We start from the raw sequence: 13,892 nt of genomic DNA on the forward strand, positions 1-13,892 counted from the left end.
ATATTATGGAAATAGAATATAGTTTGTTTGAGGTTCAGATTAGTCATGGGAGTATTTTTTTTTATTATTATCTGTGTTTATTTTTATTTTTACATGTGTGTTTCCACGCAATGACCAAAACTAAGCTGCTTATATTGAGGTATTATCTGTTACTCAGCTCCCCGGCTGACGTGTTTTCTTCCTTCTGGGCTACTCGTCATGGGGTAGTCCTTTCTGTCTTCTGGTTTTGTTTTCAGGTGTTCCGCTGCGGTTTGAAGGGATTTTCAAGTCAAGATTTTATTTTAAGACTTTCTAAAAACTTTATATGATTTTGTATTATTTCATTTCATATAAAAAAAATGTATTTTGTAATAAGAGACTTTGTATATTGATTATAATATTTCTGTATTTTCGGCGAGTTTTATATATCAATGTAAGTTTTATTTTAGCCGAAAATCACGGGGTGATAGTTTCGGATATCCATGAAAGATCATAGATCCATATTAGGCTCTCTAATAAAATTAATTTATCTCATAAATTGTTATTTAGGTGATCTATGTAACATGCATGCTAATATGAAAGCATAAAAAGAAGATATAAGGAAAAACAATTTCCTTACATTGAATATATGGTAAAATGGGCACAAACTAGTTCTCCTTACTAGTTTGTTATTGAGCTAAAATGATATGGATGATCCTCCTTGAAAAACCTTCAAAAAGAAAGTCTCCTTCAAGTTGCACCCAAGAACTAACCCAATAATAATAACAAGTTTGTACTAGTTACTTGTTAATATTGCTCCCTTGATAAATATTAGTAATATCACTAACTTATCTTAGTAATATTAATAATGAATACTAGTGATGAATTATTGTAGAGAGATAGAGTGAAATGTTCACATGCAAAAGATGGTAGAGTGTAAGAATGAAGTAGTGTAGAAATGTGAAAAAATATGGAGTGTAAAGGGGGGAAAAGTGGCGGGTGGTGGAGTACTCAAATAGACAATTTTTGTCTTATAATTTTATCTTACATCACATGCAAAATCTAGTATAAGATATATATATTATGGTAGTATACAAAATAAGGTAAAATGATTATGTGAGTAATCATCCACTACACTTATTTTACACGGTCCACTTGACCATATACGGGTCCATGTTGGTTTTTATATTTGTCGCACAAATCCGTGTAATTTTTATTTTAAACATCGTGTCATGTTTAAATACTTCCATAATTAATTCGTCCAATTCACTCCGTAAATATACGTGTACCACTACACATATTATTTACGTACTAATATTAATCACATTAATCAATTAGTACAATTTTAGTAAATTAACAGTTAATTAACTAAAACCCGTTTCCCAAAACTTATTATTTAATTATCGCATAATTAAATAATAACTGCCGCTCCTCGAGTTCGCAACTCGAAATCTCTCTAAAAATAATCGACTAACCTCTTAGTCTATAAATCAAGGGACTAAACAAATTGTATCTCATACAATTAATTAGTTATCAATTGGGGTTTGTTCCTTTAGGTGTGACCGAAAGGGGTCAGTTGATCACCGCCGTCTCACGACAATAACGTCAAACTCTAGTCAGCCAACCGTTATCGATTTACGTTAATCAACTGACGAGGATCAAATAATTAAATATCTGATGATGTTCTATTAATGAGATTTATTATGTTAACGCACTTTTGTGGAGGACACTAACTCCAAGAATCTCCCACTTGTCCGACACAAGGTGTGCGCTACCAATTCTCTTGTCCGTTTTAATCTCCCACTCAATGCAAGGTGTCTTTCAGGTCGCACTTGCACATGAACACATCGCGAGTGGTTTTCTCGATCGGGAGTGTGACTACCTGACCGGAAAAATCTCTCACAGATTACTTCCGAGCGTGGCCACGCATTTGTAGTCATTAACTCCTCGAGTGGCCTTGAGATATAGTTACCCAACATGGGTGGACAATTCTTGTATGCCCTATCTATCCTATTGCACAACACAGCTCACCATGACCTAGTAAATGCCCTTTTGGCCTCCTTTCACGGCACGACCTAGGACAAAAACCAAAGTCACTCGAAAACTGCACCTGCTCAGATAATAGTCTCCGATCAAAAGAATCGACTCATTAGAACATCTTAGAGATCCCGCCACGACCAGGCGTCTATAATAGAACTTGGGGACTCTCTAAATGGTCACTGTCCGACAAAGTGTCACACACTCTGCCTATGTAGTCGACCAGTCATCACATATGACCTTATGGTGTTGAACAACCATCAACCGACTTACAATCTAGTCACTCCGAGACGTCACCTCATTAAGTGACTAGGGACAAAATACAATGTTCATCTTATTCACTTGAATATTGTTCAACATTGTCTCCACAACTTATTAGGATAAACAAGGTATTACGGTTTCAGTCAAACTGAATAATTGAGTTCTTAAAGAAACTCTAACAATGAATGCGATCATCACTTATGTAAATATCAATACTCTATCAAATATTTATATAACGATCTTTAGCAATTAAGGTATACTCTTCAATCACATTGAAATGACATAACCATCATGTCTACCTTATGCCAACGGCTTTGGTTAGAGGATTAGCAACAGTTGCATCACTCTAATTTCCATTGCAATTTTCCTTTGTTCTATGCAATCTTTTCATCACATAGAGCATTTCTAAGTACATGTCTAAACAAGTTTTTAGACTCTGGTTCTAAAGCCAGTCAAACACTCCCACTGTTTTCACAGTCTCTTGGGATAAGATATTCGGCTAACAGAACTACTCTAGTCTCATTAAATTCCGGTTATCAACCATCTCTTTTACAACATCGGATGCTGTAATGTACTTAGCTTTTCGTTCATGATTTGTACGCATAACACTTATACATACACATATTTCATATAACATCTTTTATGTATGACTCCTCATACATATCTTCTTTATACATGTATAACTTCTTATACATATATGTATAACTTCTTATACATATTATTCTTTATGCACATAACACTCTTACATGCTAACCATTCCATAACGAGGCCCATAACATCTAATAAGCATAGGAATGTTTCCGTGTAATCCTTTTACACAAAATTCATAAATTCCTCCAAACTACAAGAGTAAATCCTCAGTGCCTCTCAAGTACTCAAGGATGCTCTTGATAATCATCTAGTGACCCTCACTAGGAAATGATTGGTAATGACTTCTCATATTCTCAATATGATAAGTCCAGATGAGAGAAGCTCTTAGCATATATAATAGATCCTGCAGCGGAAGCACATGAGATCATATTAATTGTTCAACAACTTGGACGAGCCAAGAAATTTATCACATAAGTATCTTGACTATAATTCTAATATCCATGGAGATCTATCTCATTAGATCTGGATATTTAAGATGCGCCATGCTACTCTCAAGTATTCACTCGAGAATATTTCTAGTCACTAATATGTCAAACACACATTTAGACTAAAAAATATCACCTTAGCTACATATCTAGTCACTAATATGTCAAGCACATATTTAGACTAAGAAACTTACTTTAGCTCCCACTAAACTCCATGTATCATCATGTTATCTCGACACTCGAGTAATACCGTTTGATAGACTACATGATTGAACCCAAAGTTCCAACTCTTTGATGTATATAGATCACAAAAGGGATCTTTCAAGCATGCTACGCTTCTTAGCTTTGATAAAACTTCTCCCAAGGAGAAAGTTTCGTTATCCTTTTGCCTAAACTCATCCTCATGAGAGGCTATATTGCTAAGACCATACGAATTGATAAAGGCATTTGGGTTGTCACAAACTCTCTATAACAAGCCCAAATTTTAAACATCTTATGTAACCTTTATGACAAGATCAAGGTAACCAACCAAAGTATTCACCTTAAGTCAAGTCTCAAAAACATCTCGTGTTTCCTTCCTTATCGCATCGTGTGCAAGGAGATCAATTCGAATTGCATGGTGACACGCCATCATATAGAGTTCATACTATAGAAAAGCCTTTGATGTGGGTTTAAGATTCGTCACTTTTGAAAAGTAACGCAATATTATCGCAAAATTATCTCCTTATAACCACTGAGCCACAATAAAGAACGTCTTCTTGCATTATACTCACCACTGAGCCTTAATAAAGAACGTCTTCTTGCATTGTACTCAGTTTGTGGGTCTTGGACTTCCGCAAGTTCAAAATTTCTCCCACTCTGTCTTCCAGAAAATGAAAATCTTTCTAGAAAGACAGCATTACGAGCCACAAACTCTTTGTTCTCGTTTTGGAGGAGTAAAAACCAAGTGGTTCAATTTTGGATAACCCTCACAAATACATAAATTGGTTCTGAACATAAATATTTATGGTTCCAAATGTATAATAATGACAAGTTAAGGACCCTCCCTACCCATATCTCATATGGAGTCATTAAGGCTATTATAGTCGGGTTTTAAACTATTAGTGAGAAAATAGCTTACAAAATTGCGAAAAACCTCAAACTATATCTCATAAAGTTCGGTTTATATACTTGACTACACCATACTCTATGGTGTCCCAAGGAGAAGGTATTATGTGAACTGGTTCATAATCTTCTTAGTGATTATAAAGGTCATTACTTGATATTACCCATTTGATCTTCAAAGTCAATACTTTGAAACTTCCGATCAACATCTTGATCTTGAAGTGCTTTTGGTTTACTACTTCATTTTGAAAATATTCCACGTTTCAAAAATCACTTTTATGTCTTATTAAATAGATATGAGGTTTTCATATCTACTTAACATTACGGTAAAAGTAACCAAGTATGTATATTACCAACTATCGGCCTTACACATTCGTATGTATATGGTCGATCACCTCACTATTGTGTTTCTTTTCTGCAAAAGAAAAACATAATACATGCACACATACCATAAGACTCACAATCAAATGGTTGTTCAATGTGCTTTTCGTTTACTCGTTTGAAACGAATTTACTTGGGATTTGATCAATAGGGTTCACCAGATTAGAGATTTTAAAATCTACAAGATAGTTTTAATATTTAGTTTTCGTGAAGAATGTAAAATTCCTCTAACTTGTATGGTCTAAACCAACCACCAAGTAATCATAGGAGTAGGTACAACCTTTTGTTTTAAATCACATGAGTGATGCCTTCTATGTATAAACATAGATGATTACATTCTTTTAAAACCAAATTTAGGTACATTTGTCCTCATCGAAATCATTGCTACTCTAGCACCATTTCGATACAAAAATGTCCTATGCTAGACGTCTTACGTTTTGTCAATTCATGTAAACTTCTTTACAAAGAAATGACCCATACTTAGTATGTCATACCAAGATAGTGGAACTAGCCTATCCATTGAGTATATGTCTCTTTCAACTTTGTTCTATCGCATACATCTAGGGTTGATTCTTCTTAACTCCCACTCACTTTCACATTCCTCTTTGCTTCAATCAAGCAAAAATGAATCTCATGAAGACCTCTCTTAATGTCATTTGTGATAGTTTATACACTTAGTAAGAGTGAATTACTATAAAGTGAGTGAAACATGTGGCAAAATCTCAACTTTTTGCGAAATTGGACTACCTAACCGTTCAATTGTTATCATATGCCTAAATTCTTTAGCGCATAAACAATCGATTTGGCTTTTATTGAATTGAGCCATTTGACGGTATTATATTGGAGTATTATTTGTGTTTTTGAAAACTCTTTTCGTAAACATTTAAATTACTCTTGAGTAATTAATATGTCATCATCATGACGGAGGTGTCACTTTCGAAATCAAGACTCTCTTGATAAAATTTGACTCCCTTTTAAACTCGTAATATGAGTTTGCAACATGAAAACCCCCTTTTAAATATGTATGGATGTTAAGTTGTATAATAATCGCAATAATTGTTGTAAGCTTATGTAGGTGAATTAGTAAATCATGTTACCAATCATTGCTACCGAATTCCTTCAAAGAAACCGCTTCCTATGAAAGAACGAAATGAGTATAATAATAAATAGAGGATGAAGTGCGCGATGTCATAGTAAATACGTTAAAGAACAAAAATAGGAAAAATTAACATTCAATGTTTTAAAATACTTGTGAAAACATGTTCAACAAGTTTTAGCATTTATATAATGACCTCCCACTAAATTATATAAATGATTCCAAGATCCGTCTTTAGACAAAAATAGGCATCACTTGGGCGAAACATCTCATAATTGTGTAAATTCGGTAAGTCACGTTGACTAATTCTACCTCTAGAACTCTTGGTCGACGAATTTCCTTAAATCCATCTACTAGCCCCGGAACATAAGACCGTCTTACATCCCGTTGAGTCCAACCAATTTTGGCGTATGATAACCGCTTACCACCCTACTTACTCAAGGTAAAAAGAGAACACCCCGCTTGGGCGAGCGTGGCTCTAATGAACAAGAGATTCATAGGTGTTACTAATTGGTAAGGCTAATCTCAATTTTAGTTATGTGAGAGATCTTGTCAATTTAGTCATGAATTCCCTTTAAGTGAACTAAGTCGGCGAATGTAAATGACGTGAATTGACAATCGCGAAAATAAAATGCATGTGAATGGCAATTTTGGCATGCGCGAAAATAAAACAAGCAAACATGTAAGCATATGAATAAATCCTAGTATGACCACCTAGTTAATAAAAACTAGTCTATTACATTTCGGAAACCAACTCCTTGGTCCTTTGCCTCTTCATTCCATGAGTGGCTCTTCCTTGTGGGATTTGGAACACCTTCCAAAAATAGACTCTGTCTCGTTGTAATCCGTCTTTTGGAAACGCCGGTAAAATAACTATTACAAATGAATTACATAGCTATTCCTATTATACATTAATTAATAAAATAAATAAAATATTAATTAATTATAAACCGACGATACGAGATCGTATTTAATTACAAACAAATCGATATTCCCATTCATTTCGGGTAATAACGATTAAAATTAACTAGGCCATACTAGGTACAGAAAGATAAATACTTTAAATAAATGACAATCATTCATTCAACTTAAATAAATATGCTTAAAATGCTGTAAATATGATGCCAAAATCGCCCTACCCATCATTCATTGGTATCCATCTCGGTTTTTGTGGATTTAATCGATTTTTAACATGTAAAAATCAATAATTAACTCTTAAGTCTCATTTAAGTCCAAACTAATTGTCCAAACTATTTTTAACCTCAAAATTAGTCCTCACTAATTTTATGATAAATAATTAGTTTGATTTTGTGATATTTTGCTAATTTAATCGGTAAAATCATAATATTTAAGTAAAAATCCAAAATAATTAAAAAATTACCCAAAAAATTGAAACAAAAATTTTTAGTATTATGGAACACTCCCAAGAACACTAAAATGTCAGAAAAATTGCCCAAAAATTCCGGATAAATTTTGTGAAGAAAAAGATCGATATTTATCGGTTTTTAACCACTAAAACCAATAAACATCAAAATAAAGTGAAAACACACATGCAAAATCACTTTTGACATTTAAATAATATTCTTAAATGTACATAAATTTATCATGGGCATAATCAAAAATTTCGAAATTATGATTAATTAATTTGACTTTTATCGACTTTTTACTCAAAAAATCAGTAAACATGTAAAAATTCGAACCAACCTTCAACTTTTTGCATACAATCAGTAGAAAACATGTATGAACTACCATAAAATATCCATACACCGAATCAACTTTTAACTAATTTTAGTCAATTTTTCACTAAAATGCGACATATTGACTCGGTTTTCTACCAAAAAACATTAAAAATAGCAAAGTAACTTAAAAAATCACCAAAAAATTCCACAAACCTTTTGAGATCAGTAGGTATGCATGTCCCAAAAATTTCGTACTAAAACCTCTTCTAACACAATTTTTGAGTTTTTACTAATTATCTCATAATTCATTAAAATGCTTAAAATCAACATGCAAATTACAAGCCTAAGCTCTGATACCACTTGAAATATCATAGATCCATATTAGACTCTCTAATAAAATTAATTTATTTCATAAATTATTATTTAGGTGATCTATGAAACATGCATGCTAATATGAAAGCATAAAAAAGAAGATATAAGGAAAAACAATTTCCTTACATTGAATATATGGTAAAATGGGCACAAACTAGTTCTCCTTACTAGTTTGTTCTTGAGCTAAAATGATATGGATGATCCTCCTTGAAAAACCTTCAAAAAGAAAGTCTCCTTCAAGTTGCACCCAAGAACTAACCCAATAATAACAAGTTTGTACTAGTTACTTGTTAATATTGCTCCCTTGATAAATATTAGTAATATCACTAACTTATCTTAGTAATATTAATAATGAATACTAGTGATGAATTATTGTAGAGAGATAGAGTGAAATGTTCACATGCAAAAGATGGTAGAGTGTAAGAATGAAGTAGTGTAGAAATGTGAACAAATATGGAGTGTAAAGGGGGGAAAAGTGGGGGGTGGTGGAGTCCTCAAGTGGACAATTTTTGTCTTATAATTTTATCTTACATCACATGCAAAATCTAGTATAAGATATATATATTATGGTAGTATACAAAATAAGGTAAAATGATTATGTGAGTAATCATCCACTACACTTATTTTACACGGTCAACTTGACCATATACGGGTCCATGTTGGTTTTTATATTTGTCGCACAAATCCGTGTAATTTTTATTTTAAACATCGTGTCATATTTAAATACTTCCATAATTAATTCGTCCAATTCACTCCGTAAATATACGTGTACCACTACACATATTATTTACGTACTAATATTAATCACATTAATCAATTAGTACAATTTTAGTAAATTAACAGTTAATTAACTAAAACCCGTTTCCCAAAACTTATTATTTAATTATCGCATAATTAAATAATAACTGCCGCTCCTCGAGTTTGCAACTCGAAATCTTTCTAAAAATAATCGACTAACCTCTTAGTCTATAAATCAAGGGACTAAACAAATTGTATCTCATACAATTAATTAGTTATCAATTGGGGTTTGTTCCTTTAGGTGTGACCAAAAGGGGTCAGTTGATCACCGCCGTCTCACGACAATAACGTCAAACTCTAGTCAGCCAACCGTTATCGATTTACGTTAATCAACTGACGAGGATCAAATAATTAAATATCTGATGATATTCTATTAATGAGATTTATTATGTTAACGCACTATTGTGGAGGACACTAACTCCAACAATCCAGTGGTCGGATACTAATATAATCTAATCGGATGCAGATATCCATATTCTGGAACTTACCTTAAAATTAAGTTTGAAATACTATCTTATTTCTCGTCTTACATGATGATTTTCTTTATTATTCTTACTCCAATGTTCTCGACATAAAACTTAAGTACCACTTACATATTTTTCTAATATTTTAAACTTTAATTAAGTTGTTGTATCAGTGTAAGATACTCAGTATCTGCTGAGACTCCAACAAACACCCGATGATTATCGGACTACAACATGTTTTGGAATCGCGGCGTTTGATCGACAGTTTGTGTACAACTTTACGGCGGAAAACTTAAAATGATTTCGAAAATAAAACTTTTTAAAACATTTCAAAAAATACCTGGAGTGTTTAATGCACGACGACGGGGTCGCAATGACACTAACTAGAGTCAAAACCGACACCGGACCAAAAACCGACTCAAAAATTCAAATCCCGACTCCAACAACGAGTCAAACCGAGTCAACCACCAAAAACAAAACATTTCAAACCTTCTATCTTATGTTTTCCCGGATTTATGTTTGGTCAAGTACCAAACATATGACTACAAAACCTAGGATAGAACAAATCATGATTGCGTTTGTGTGAAAGCGACAACTCACCTCGAAGACCCGCGACGTGGCTCGCGCCTCTTTGAACAGCCCAGGTGGCCACGTCGCTCAAAACTCACACAACCACTCATTTCCCTATAAATACCCCTCAAATACCCCCCATTTGAGACTTATGCGAGTGTCTGCCCCCTCTTTTCTCTTTTAAAATTCTCGACTCGACTTCTTAAGTCACAATCTGATGCGTATTTACGACCTACCGATCGTAAATACAAGCCTTACACATTGTTTGGTACCGTCATCGTGCATTAAATCACTTGACCGACCACTTCGACCACTACACCGTCACTAAACTTAAAACACTCTTTTTACTTGCCAAAACGGTTTTAAACCGAGTCTTTTCCGACCAAACGAGTTGTTACACTTACGTCGGTCACTCGCCATAACCAAACATGGGATAAACGAGCCAAAACTGATTTTTGGCCTGAGACAGAAGCCCCTTGGTTCGCCGGCTTGTCCGCGCCTAAATGGGGTGTCTAGGTCAGAGATCAACCGTGTTTGTTCTCGTCATTTCCCTTTAATTCATTTTCATATTTGTAATCGGTTTTTACCATTTCAAATATTTTCAAACCCTTTTTATTTTATTTCATTTGTTTTAACCATAAAACATTTTTCACCCTTGGTTCCTCATACCATGACGGTTAAATCCGTGTTTCGGTGATAATATTTGGTTAATGATATTTAAAAGGTATTTTAAAGCCTTTTATTTCATTTTTGGGAGGTATTTTAAAGCCTCTCATCATTTCTTTACCTTTTCGAAACAAATATATTAGTCACCAACACAAAGTCATCCTTGGTTCTACATACCATGCCGGATTTTAACCCGGGTACGATGATGAGTATCGACTAATTACATTCAAATGAACTTAAAATAATTAGTTCATAATCATTTTCAAAACTATTCATGTCAAGTTTGTCAAATCGAACCCGACACCGAATATCATCAAAACAATGATGATTATTCGAGTCTAGTTCTTCAAATCAACAAATGCGGTCTAAACGACCCTTTCAAACTAAATCGGGTTCAAACACCCATTTTTCAATACGTTTGATAACGTTTTCAAAAGGTCATAACACGGCATATAACCGTAGGCCGACCCGCGGCTCAAGCAGGCCTTTTCTTTCTCATTTTCAGAACCAGGGGAGGCCCATTTACGCCGCTGGCTCGCTCGCGCCTCATGTAGCTATCTGGTACAGGGCATGTTCCCTTTCCAGCATTAGTCTAGGACGATCCCGACTCCGGTTAGCCCGGATATAGGACGGATCAGATGACTATTTCAAAATCACATTTGCAAAATGCCTTACTAAGACAAATGGATCACGTTATGCACCTTAACCCTAATACGGTAAATGGATGTTTAATTTCCGTCTTGCATGCAAATCAATCATTAATCCAAATCAACATCTTATACTTGATACTTGGATTAAATCAACCGACTTAGAAAGCTCTCACATGTTAGGTTTAAATGATTGGATGCGCATTCATGCATTTAAACCGTTTTATCAACTTTTGCATTCAACCAACCAAGATCGATCAGTAGAGGCCGCTACCGCGGGCGGGATTGGGTGTCTGATTAAAGGGCTTCCCAATACGTACCTTCACCTCTTACTCAGAAACTTTGGATAGTGGACGACCTTATCCAGGGCGTACGAGAGTCATTCTAGAGATAGGATGCTAAAGAGGGACGATTTCCTTATCTTTAGTACCTATGCCAAACGCTGCTTTGTGCTTCAATTTGACCGAGGTATAAAGTGGATTTCGAACGGGATCCAAGCATCCCACAAATGCTTGGTGGGAACTCCGAACATCTTTGATTGTTTCGAGACCTTTACCGAGACGAAACCGACCGACATAAAACGATCCGGTCGAAAGCATTTTTACGCCGCCGAGCGTGGCTTTCAAAAGACAACTGCATGTCCACAGATTGGCCTGGCGTGCAGGTGGCCCGCGACTACGGACCGGTAGGTGGCCCCCAAATCCACATACCGAGACGTGGCCCACGTCCACAGTTTGGCGACTTCCTTGGGGAGAACTAGGACACTTACGTCTTTGTGATCCCTAGATGGTGAGACTCGAACGAGGTCTTGGTTGGAATGCATTAATTGATATTACGGTCACGGTCGGGTTCCTTGTCCGGGCCCACAACCTAACCGTTTTCGACCAATTGGCTCGTCTCGTCGGCGTGAGTTTTCTCATCCCCGCGTTTCGAATCCCGATTGAGTCAAGCATACCATTGACGTTACACATTTATGTTTCGTCAAATAGCTTTCATCACTTTCGAGCACGAGACTAGGGCACCTCCTTACACATTTTGTTTGGATCGGTATCCCTCTCGCAAATCGGGGTTTGATTGCTTGGTGTGTAACCCACCCTCTTAAGCCAAAACCCGTGTCAGCATAATGCATAATATAATGAACTGTGAGTGCTTATGTGCTATTTGATCATAAGTCCTTCCGTGTCATTTTCAAACTTTCAAAAACACCTTTTTGCGCCGTTACAATGGCCGTTTCAAACCTTGGTCTTTCGCCGACCGTTGCACGCCTTTCTAGGTCGTCGTAATGACGATTTTCAAACCCGGTTTTTATAACCATTTCAACACGCCTTTCTAGGCCGTCGTAATGACGATTTTCAAACCCGGTTTTTATAACCATTTCAACACGCCTTTCTAGGCCGTCGTAATGACGATTTTCAAACCCGGTTTTTATAACCATTTCAACACGCCTTTCTAGGCCGTCGTAATGACGATTTTCAAGCCCGGTTTTTATAACCATTTCAACACGCCTTTCTAGGCCGTCGTAATGACGATTTTCAAAACCGGTTTTTATAACCATTTCAACATGCCTTTCTAGGCCGTCGTAATGACGATTTTCAAACTCGAGTTTTATAACCATTTCAACACGCCTTTCTAGGCCGTCGTAATGACGATTTTCAAACTCGATTTTTCACAACCATTTCAAATCACCTTTTTTACGTCGTTATAATCGCCGCGTCTAGACACGGATTTTAACCCGTTTCACGCCGACAATGGCTCTTTCAAAACCCGAGAAAAGCGCACACCCTTTTCTCGAGACACTTTCGAGATCCCGAGGACCATGCACCGTCCCCGAGACCTCTTCAAACATTTCAAACCCGATTTTCAGAACATACAATTTTGAATTTCAAAACCGTCTTGGGAAACAATACACTATTTTCCGAGCCGATTCAAACTCAAAACCGTCTTTTGCAAATAAACTTAAGACAACCCTTTCAACTGATCGACTTGCGGAGATCTCTATCTTCGGAAGCCGTCCATTAAAGCGACAAATGAATCTTTTTAAAAATTTCTATTTTCGAAAACTTCAGTCCACCATTCCAATTCCGCCTCGTGTCTATCGAGTCGAAGCAAACGTACTTATGGGTCTTTACTTATGAGTCGTCTCACCACGAGACCCATCCAATGGCGGTGCGCCATTATATTGGACTCGTGTCAAAATTTCGGTCAACACTGTCACGTCATAAATCGAGTCAGCACCGGGGAACCACACACAGTCACCCTCGTCTTGTTGAGTTTGATCTTTGTCTCGTCCTTTGCGTTGTCTGCGTTCAGTCTTTGAACCGTGTCGGATTGAGTTGTAATGTGAGCCGTTTTTCTGCCTCAGAGCCATGGCCCCGTCTTCAGCTTCGTCCAACAACAATGATAACAACAGAGATGTCACGACTGATCAGTTAGCCAGCCTGCTTACCGCTCTTAAGGTCACCCTAGATCGCGTCGAGACCCGTATCGATACCCTGGATAACAAGGAAACTAGAGAACATAATGCTCCACCTCTGACCGAAACTGAGAAGAGGCTAAAACTCTTGGAAGAACATCTCCTAGTCCGGGGTAACAATATCCATCTTGAGAAAAACCGAAGGTTCGAACCTGTTGGGGATCAATTGCCTGACAACTTTACCCTAACTGATGTGCCTAAGTTCAAAGGAGTGGAGGACCCGCTCAATCATATTCGTGCCTTCAAAGACTACATGGCCATTAAAGGGGTCAAACAGGAACTTTTCACCCGGATTTTCCCGTCCTCTTTG

Source organism: Silene latifolia, chromosome X (assembly GCF_048544455.1).
Source record: "Silene latifolia isolate original U9 population chromosome X, ASM4854445v1, whole genome shotgun sequence".
Lineage (NCBI taxonomy): Eukaryota > Viridiplantae > Streptophyta > Magnoliopsida > Caryophyllales > Caryophyllaceae > Silene > Silene latifolia.